The 8,541-nt window shown below is 38.4% G+C and overlaps 1 protein-coding gene and 1 pseudogene across 1 annotated transcript in view; both read left to right on the top strand.

Moving 5' to 3' along the window:
• Positions 1-7,954, top strand: part of LOC144238008 (52 kDa repressor of the inhibitor of the protein kinase-like) — an 11,221-nt pseudogene extending 3,267 nt beyond the window's left edge.
• CCNY (cyclin Y) overlaps positions 1-8,541 on the top strand; it is a 317,839-nt gene that overhangs the window by 3,341 nt on the left and 305,957 nt on the right. The gene's annotated exons all lie outside the window — the stretch shown is intronic.

The raw sequence follows: 8,541 nt of genomic DNA, 5'->3' as shown, positions 1-8,541 counted from the left end.
ATCTATTTGCTGTCTACAAGAGACTCATTTTAGAACTGAGGACACCTTCAGATTGAAAGTAAGGGAATGGAGTAATATCTATCATGTTATGTGAAGTCAAAAGAAAGCTGGAGTAGCTATACTTATATCTGACAAACTGGACTTTAAAGTAAAGGCAGTAACAAGGGATAAAAAAAGGCATTATATAATAATTACAGCGTCTATCCATCTGGAAGAGCTAACAATTATAAATGTCTACGAACTGAATACGGGAGCACCCAAATACATAAAACAATCACAAACAGAAAAATTTTATGGATAAGAATGTGCTAATAGTAGGGGACTTTAATATTCCATTTACAGCAATGGAGAGATCAGCTACACAGAAAATCACTGAAGAAACAATGGACTTGAATGACACATTGGACCAGATGGATTTGACAGATATATTTAGAACTCTACATCCTGAGGCCATGGAATTGACTTTCTTCTCAAGTGCACATGGCACATCCTCCAAGATAGATCACATACTGGGTCATAAAGCAGCCCTCAATAAATATAAAAGAATTGAGATCATACCATACACACTTTCAGAGCACAAGGCTATGAAACTTGCAATCAGCCACAGGAAGAAGTCTGGAAAACCTTTAAAAACAGGGAGGTTAAAGAACACCCTATTAAAGAACAAATGGGCCAATCAGGCAATTAGAGAAGACATTTAAAAATATATGGAAACAAATGAAAATACAACAATCCAAACTCTATGGGATGCAGCAAAGGCAGTCCTAAGAGGAAAGTACATTGCACTCCAGGCCTATTTCATGAAATTAGAAAAAGCACAGATACAAAATCTAACAGCACACCTAAAGGAACAGAAGGAGAGCAACAAGAGCACCCGAAACCCAGGAGGAGAAGAGAAGTAATAAAAATCAGAGCAGAAATAAACAATATAGAAGCCATAAGAATAGTTGAAAACATCAATGAAACCAAGAGTTGGTTTTTTGAAAAAATGAACAAAATTCAAAAACCTCTAGCCAGGCTTCTCAAAAAGAAAAGAGAGAGTACCCAGATAGACAAAATCATGAATGAAAATGGATTTGTTACAACCAGGCCCTCAGAAATACAAGCAAATATCAGGGAATACTCTGAAAAATTATATGCCAACAAACTGGACAAGTTATAAGAAGTGGACAAATTCCTAAACACACACTCACTACCAAAATTCACACGAGAGGAGACAGAACATCTGAACAGACCCATAACTAGTGAAGAAATTGAATCACTTATCAAAAATCTCCCAACAAATAAGAGCCTTGGGACAGATGGCTTCCCTGGGGAATTCTACCAGACATTTAAAACAGAGTTAATACCCATTCTTCTCAAGCTATTCCAAAAAATAGAAATCAAAGGAAAACTTCTGGACTCATTCTATGAAGCCAGCATCACTTTGATTCCCAAGCCAGAAAGAGAACCAGCAAAAAAAGAGAACTACAGGCCAATATCCTTGATGAATACTGATGCAAAAATCCTCAACCAGATGTTGCAAATTTAATCCATCAGCACATAAAAAGAATTATCCACCATGATCAAGTGGGATTCATTCCTGGGTTACAGGGCTGGTTCAATATTCACAAATCAATCAATGTGATGCATCACATTAACAAAAGAGAAGATAAAAACCATGTGTTCCTGTCGATAGATGCAGAAAAATCATTTGACAAAATACAGCATCGCTTCTTAATAAAGACCCTCGAGAAAGTCAAGATAGAAGGAAATTACTGAAACACCATAAAAGCCATCTATGAGAAGCCCTCAGCTAACATCATCCTCAACGGGGAAAAACTGAGAGCTTTCCCTCTGAGATCAGGAACACGACAGGGATGTCCACTCTCACCACTGTGGTTTAACATAGTGCTGGAAGTCCTAGCATCAGCCATCAGGCAACAAAAGGAAATAAAACATCAGAATTGGCAAAGAAGAATTCAAACTTTTACTTTCCACAGACGACATGATACTCTACATAGAAAACCCAACAGACTCTGCCAGAAGCCTACTAGAACTGATCCACAAATTCAGCAAAGTTGCAGGATACAAAATCTGCATACCGAATTCAGTTGCATTTTTATACACCAATAATAAAGCAACGGAAAGAGAAATTAAGAAACTGATCCCATTCACAATTAGACAAAAAACCATGAAACACCTAGGAATAAGCCTAACCAAACATATGAGAGATCTGTATGATGAAAACTATAGAAAACTTATGAAGGAAATTGAAGAAGTCACAAAGAAATGGAAAAACATTCCATGCTCATGGATCGGAAGAATAATATTGTTAAAATATCATTGCTACCTAAAGCAATCTACACAATCAACGCAATCCCAATCAAAATTGCACCAGCATTCTTCTCAAAGCTAGAGCAAACTATCCTAAAATTTGTATGGAACCACAAAAGATCCCGAGTAGCCAAAGTAATATTGAAGAAGAAAAGCAAAACAGGAGGCATTNAGCACATGTACCCCAATGTTCATAGCAGCACTCTCAACAATAGCCAAATCATAGAAAGAGCGTAAGTGTCCATCAACTGATGAATGGATCCAGAAGATGTGGTTTATCTATGCAATGGAATGCTACATGGCAATGAGAAGAATGAAATCTGGCCATGTGTAGCAACATGGATGGAACTTGAGGGTGTTATGCTGAGCGAAATAAGTCAGGCAGAGAAGGACAGATACCATATGTTTGCGCGTATAGGTGGAACTTAATGAAGGACCATGAGGGAGGAGAAGGGGAAGAATAGTTGGGGAGAGGGAGGGAGGCAAACCATGAGAGACTCGTGAATACTGAGAACAAACTGAGGGCTGATGGGGGTGGAGGGAGGGGAGGGGGGTGATGGGCATGAAGGAGGGCACTTGTTGGGATGAGTACTGGGCGTTATATGAAAACCAACTTGACAATAAACTAGTTAAGGAAGAAAAAGAAAATACATCTGGGAGGATAAGGGGTTCTCACCTATGTTCACATAGAGGGTAAATCCTACTGATCTGAAACCAAAGCAAGATATACAAATGAAATACAAACAAAGCTATAAAACTAATAAAAATTCAAATTGGCAACGTTGATGTGAGACAGCTGGTGCTGTTTGCTGAAACTAAATCTTACATGTTAGGTTTATAGCAGAAAGATATAGCTTCGGGTCCAGCTCTATTTTTGCTTAAAGTAATATGACTGTAGACAAGGCTTCATTTGCCAAATCAGAATAATTAGAATTCATACTTAGCCTAACTTTTTAGCAAGCAGTCCATCTTTCAGACACCCACAGTCCTCTAGATCAGGGACTTTTCTTTTTCTTGTAAAAGGCCAGATAGTATATCCTATAGGTTTAATAAGGCTAAGAGACAAAATTGAGATACACACTTATATAATAAGAAAATGTCTTGTCACACAAATAGTGATACTAATCATAAGCATGTGATTTTAATAGGAAATATTAATTACTTGAGTCATTTATAGAATTCTATTATATTCTTTCCTTGATATATGCCTTTTAGCATGTTACTGTAGATTAATCGGTTCAATTGAAAGTTCAGTTTAAGTTACATGGATTTTGCACAATTAGATGGATTTTGAAATATGAGACTTCTTTTGCATGTGAAGTGCGGTCCAAAAAATACTTCTGGTACTGTAGGGTGAGCTTGGAAAATATATTCTCTGCGAATTCATGTGGGATGGAGATTTAACTTCTTGTTTTAATTTTCGACAACATAGGAAGTAAAAACAGCATCTTGATATTACTTGTGATTCAAACAACATTAGTTGTCATCAAAATGACTTTACTGCAGCGTAAATTTTGCATATAAGCTCAGATTTGCCTTATAGTTTTAGGTTCAATACATTAAGAAACATCAACTCTGCAGCAAAAGCTAACTTCCAAAGTCACTCACTGTTAACTAACAGTGATTGAAGAAAGTCCTCATTCAGAGAAATTTCAATCTTGATCCTGGGCTGAAAATAATCTCAATATAATTTCATCAATGCTAAAACATCATACTGCCCTGTGGTAGGGCAATTAAGGATTTGCGTCTATCCATGACAAAATTTTTGGTGCTGAATATACTAAGTCCATGAGAGTAGAAGTTCACTATTGACACTACCAATTCAGTAACACAGAATATCAAGTATGTTTCTCAGAAGTACCTGCTCATAAGAGTGCCTGGGTGGCTCAGTCAGCTAAGTGACCGAACTTGATTTGGGCTCAGGTCATGATATCATGGTTTGTAAGACTGAGCCCTACATCAGGCTCTGCACAAAGACTGCTTGGGGTTCTCTCTCCCTCTCTCTCTGCCGCTCCCCCACTTGCACATGTGCTCTCTCTCTCAAAAAATAAATAAATATTAAAAATAAGTACCCGCTGATACATAATACAATGAATATAATGAATCTTAAAATTCATTAAATTCATAAAATTAAAACACCTTAAAATTTCAAAATCTGTAAATTCATCCAACTAAGCACTTTTCTTCTCCACATACATTTTTGTCACCATCAGTTATAGCACATCTTAGCAGATTCCACTTCAGGTTGTACTAGATAAGTGTTTTCTCACTGTTTTTGAAAACATTCTCAATTGTTTCATACAGACCATTCATAGAGGTGACGCTCAGTGACTTCAGATCTGGCATTGACTCTTTGGAAAAACAACAACTGAACATTATGTTGATTTACCAAAAGCTAAGGAAAAACCCTTGAAGTCACTTGGTTTCTTTTTAAATGGACTATTGATATTGCCTCCAATGTCCTAAACTCTTTGAGTCACTTTTTTCCCCCAAAGTTAATAGTCTTAAGTCAGTTTATTTTCTCTGGACACGTTTCTTTGGCTTGGAATCAAATATGACTTAATTAACGCCACTGGTCAATGACTCATTTTATCTAACAAATGAACTATTTGGAAACTTACTTTGGTTGCAGCTTCATTTCAAAAAATTTTGTGAAAAAAATTATACCTTAATGAAGTATTCCTTCTCCTACTTTACGCTGAAAAGTGACAAGTGTTTTCCCATAAGTTGGGAATATTGTTATGATTGCTTAGTCCTAAGTAATACTGACAGATACTATAGTTTTAGCACAGTGACAACGTCACTTCATAATAAAAAACACAGTTCTTTATCATCCAATTGATGACAGAATAATCCATACTCCATTATGTTTTACAAGTATAATATTTGAAGTTTACTTTTCTCCCATTTTTGTCTGGACATGATGCGTATGTACTGGTCATAAAAAATTTATAGGCCCCTCTCCCCTGGTGCTCCAGCCTGACTTCCCTCCTGGACCCAACCCACAGAAAGGCTGCTCAGAGAAGGCAGAGAGGGGTGGGTGTGCAGATCTGCGTGGGCACCAATGAGAACTTCCACGCTTTCCCCAGCTCCACGAGGAAGCTGGATCTGGCCTTCTTCAGGTTCCCAAGGGGTCCTGCCAGATGGCAGAAGCGGGTGGAGAATTGTAGGGAGCAGACTTTGAAGATCAAATCCCTGATCAACTAAATAAACATTATCCATTATGAGCCAAACACTTTGAGACCTCTATTATCTGTAGAACTAGTCCTTAGGGGACAGTTTTTGGAGATAATGTAATACCAACAATATTTGTTTGATCCTACCAGTCATTTGACCAATCCACATAGTAGACACAAAAAACTAATAAAAGAAATGAGTGAGGATGAAATCAGGAAACTGAAACAGAAAAAAAATTTTCTGATAAAAATTCTGAAGAGGAACAAAAATAAAGAAATAAATGAAAGCAAAGCTCAGGATCCCAGTGCAGAAGGAGGTGAAGACAGGATGAAGATATTTTTCATTAGATATTTTTCCTTCATCCCTTGAAAAGAAAGAAAGCAAAGGACTCTTAAAATCTTTATTTGAAATTTTGATTCTTCAAAAAAATCTTTTAGTTTATTTATTTTGAGAGAGAGAGAGAACAAGCAGGTGAGGGGCAGAGAGAGAGAGAGGGAGAGAGAGAGAATCTTAAGCAGGCTCTGCACTCAAACTCAAACTGATATGGGGCTCAAACTCAGGAACCGTGAGATCATGACCTGAGCTGAAGCAAGACTCGGATGCTTGACCTATTGAGCCACTCAGGTGCCCCTGAAATTTTGATTCTTATAGGAAGACAAGGCATGCCTCTGGATGGGCATGAAACTGATGAACTCCCAGAGGGTCTCTTTGTTCAAGCACTGCTGGAGTGCGGGATCAGTTCTGGTGAAGAGATTAAGAAAACACTGAGGCAACAGCAGTTAATATATTGTTCTGCTCAAGAGAACAGCAGAGGCAGATGCTATAGATCTGTGAGAACTGCATTCTGGAGGAAACCCTCACAGAAGTGAGAGGCTCCCACTTCTTTTCTATCATCACTGATGCTATAATGGCCATAGCAGGGGAAGAATATTTACCTGTGTTGATGAATCTCATAACCTGAGAGAGGAATTTGTGGGCTTCTTGCCTTACGAAGTTGATGCAGAAATTTTGAAATTTCAAACTGTGATAACGGAGAAGTAGGGATTAAACTGGAGTACTGTCGTGTCCAGGCTTACATTGTGTCCAGTGCACTTGCTTCCAAAATGAAAACTGTTCCTTCTAGACTTTCAGAGAAATATCTCCAAGCTGTCTATACACTTTGCTCCTCCTGTCCCTTAAATACATGGTTGGCAAAATCAGTGCCTGTTGTTGGAGTGTCTGCTGCATTAGGAACAATGGAGGAAGTTTGTTCTTTCTTTCATCGATCTCCACAACTGCTTTTAGAGCTTGAACTGAAGGAAATTTGTCATTCCCAGTGGAAAGGCAGGCATGATGCTTGCAAAGTTTTAATGGACCTCCTACAAACAGTTGTTTTATGTTTAGATGGTATAGTGATACAAACATTAGATTTGTATCACTATATAGCTGGTAAATATATAATTGGTAACAGGTTTTAATTTCCTCATTACCATTATTGTTCCAAAAAATGGTCTTTTACAAGAGCTTTTGGGAAATATCTCCAGGGACAAACCTCTGATGTCTTCTTTGCAGCCAGTAGTTTGATTGCAGTGCTACATTCATTGAATGAAATGATAGAAAATATTGAAGTTTATCATGAATTTTGGCTCAAAAAGCCATAAATTTGGCAACCAAGCTTGAAATTCAGCTGAAACTCCCTGGAGAATTCCTCAGAGCCCAGCAAGGTAACCTGGAACCTCAGCAAACCTCCAAGAGTCACTATAAAGAAACTCCAGTGTTCCAACGGTGGAACACATTATTCAGGAACTGAAAGATACATTCTCAGAACAGCACCTCAGAGCTTTTAAATGCTTACCCCTGGTACTCTTTGTCATGGAGCAGCCCAAATTTAATACACTGGAGGGGCACCATGCTGACATGTTCAGAAGTGACTTGCCTAATTATTACACACTCTCTCCTGAGCGGCATTGTTGGAGAATCAAGTGGAAACAAAGAGTGAAAGACATAGAGCTTCCATTTATGAAACCCTGCACCTGTAAGTCATCAAGTTTTTCCTAATATTTATGCATTGCTGAAAGTACTGTGTATTCTTCCTGTGATGAAGGTTGAGAATGAAAGCTATGAACATGGATAAAAGTGCCTCAAAGCATACCTGAGGAACACTTTGACAGACCAAAAGTCAAGTAATTTGGATTTATGCAATGTAAATTTTGATATAAAACATGATCTGGATGTAATGGTGGACACATATATCAAACTCTATAACTAAGAGCTTCCTACAAGTAACTCAGAAACCACTGAAAATATCTAATATGCCTTTATTTAGTTTTTTTAATGTTTTATTTATTTCTAGGAGAGAGAGAGACAGCGTAAGCAAAGGAGGGTCAGAGAGAGAGGGAGTCACAGGCTGAAACAAGCTCCAGGCTCTGAGCTGGCAGTCAGCACAGAGCCCGACGCGGGGCCCGAACCCACGAACCGCGAGATCATGACCTAAGCGAAAGTCGGACGCTTAACCAACTAAGCCACCCAGGCGCCCCTAATATGCCTTTAAAGTAAGCTTTCTCTGGGACATCTAGGGGGCTTAGTCAGTTAAGTATCTGACTTTGGCTCAGGTCATGTACTCACAGTTTGTGGGTCCCAGCCCCGCATCAGGCTTGTGCTGACAGCTCAGAGCCTGGAACCTGCTTCCGACTCTGTGTCTCCTTCTCTCTTTGCCCTTCCCCCATTCATGCTCCATCATTCTCTGTCTCAAAAATGAATAAACATTAAAAAAGAAAGTTAAAAAAATAAAGTAAGTTTTCTTTTAGGTTTGTTATTTGGAAAAATCTGTAAGAAATGTGAAAACATCTTATGGAAAAGCTGTCAGGTATATATGGCCACTTAATCACTGAATATCTTTTCTTAAAATATTTTTTAATGTTTACTTATTTTCAGAGAGAGAGAATGTGAAAAGGAGAGGGGCAGAGAGAGGGAGAGACAACCTCAAGCAGAGTCTGCACTGTCAGTGTAGAGCCAATGCAGGGTTTGAACCCACAAACCGTGTGAGATTGTGACCTGAGCCACAGGTGT

This window comes from Crocuta crocuta, unplaced genomic scaffold (assembly GCF_008692635.1).
Source record: "Crocuta crocuta isolate KB4526 unplaced genomic scaffold, BGI_CrCroc_1.0 scaffold457, whole genome shotgun sequence".
NCBI lineage: Eukaryota > Metazoa > Chordata > Mammalia > Carnivora > Hyaenidae > Crocuta > Crocuta crocuta.
Note: the sequence above shows the minus strand (reverse complement) of the source record. Positions and strands in the feature narration are given on the sequence as shown.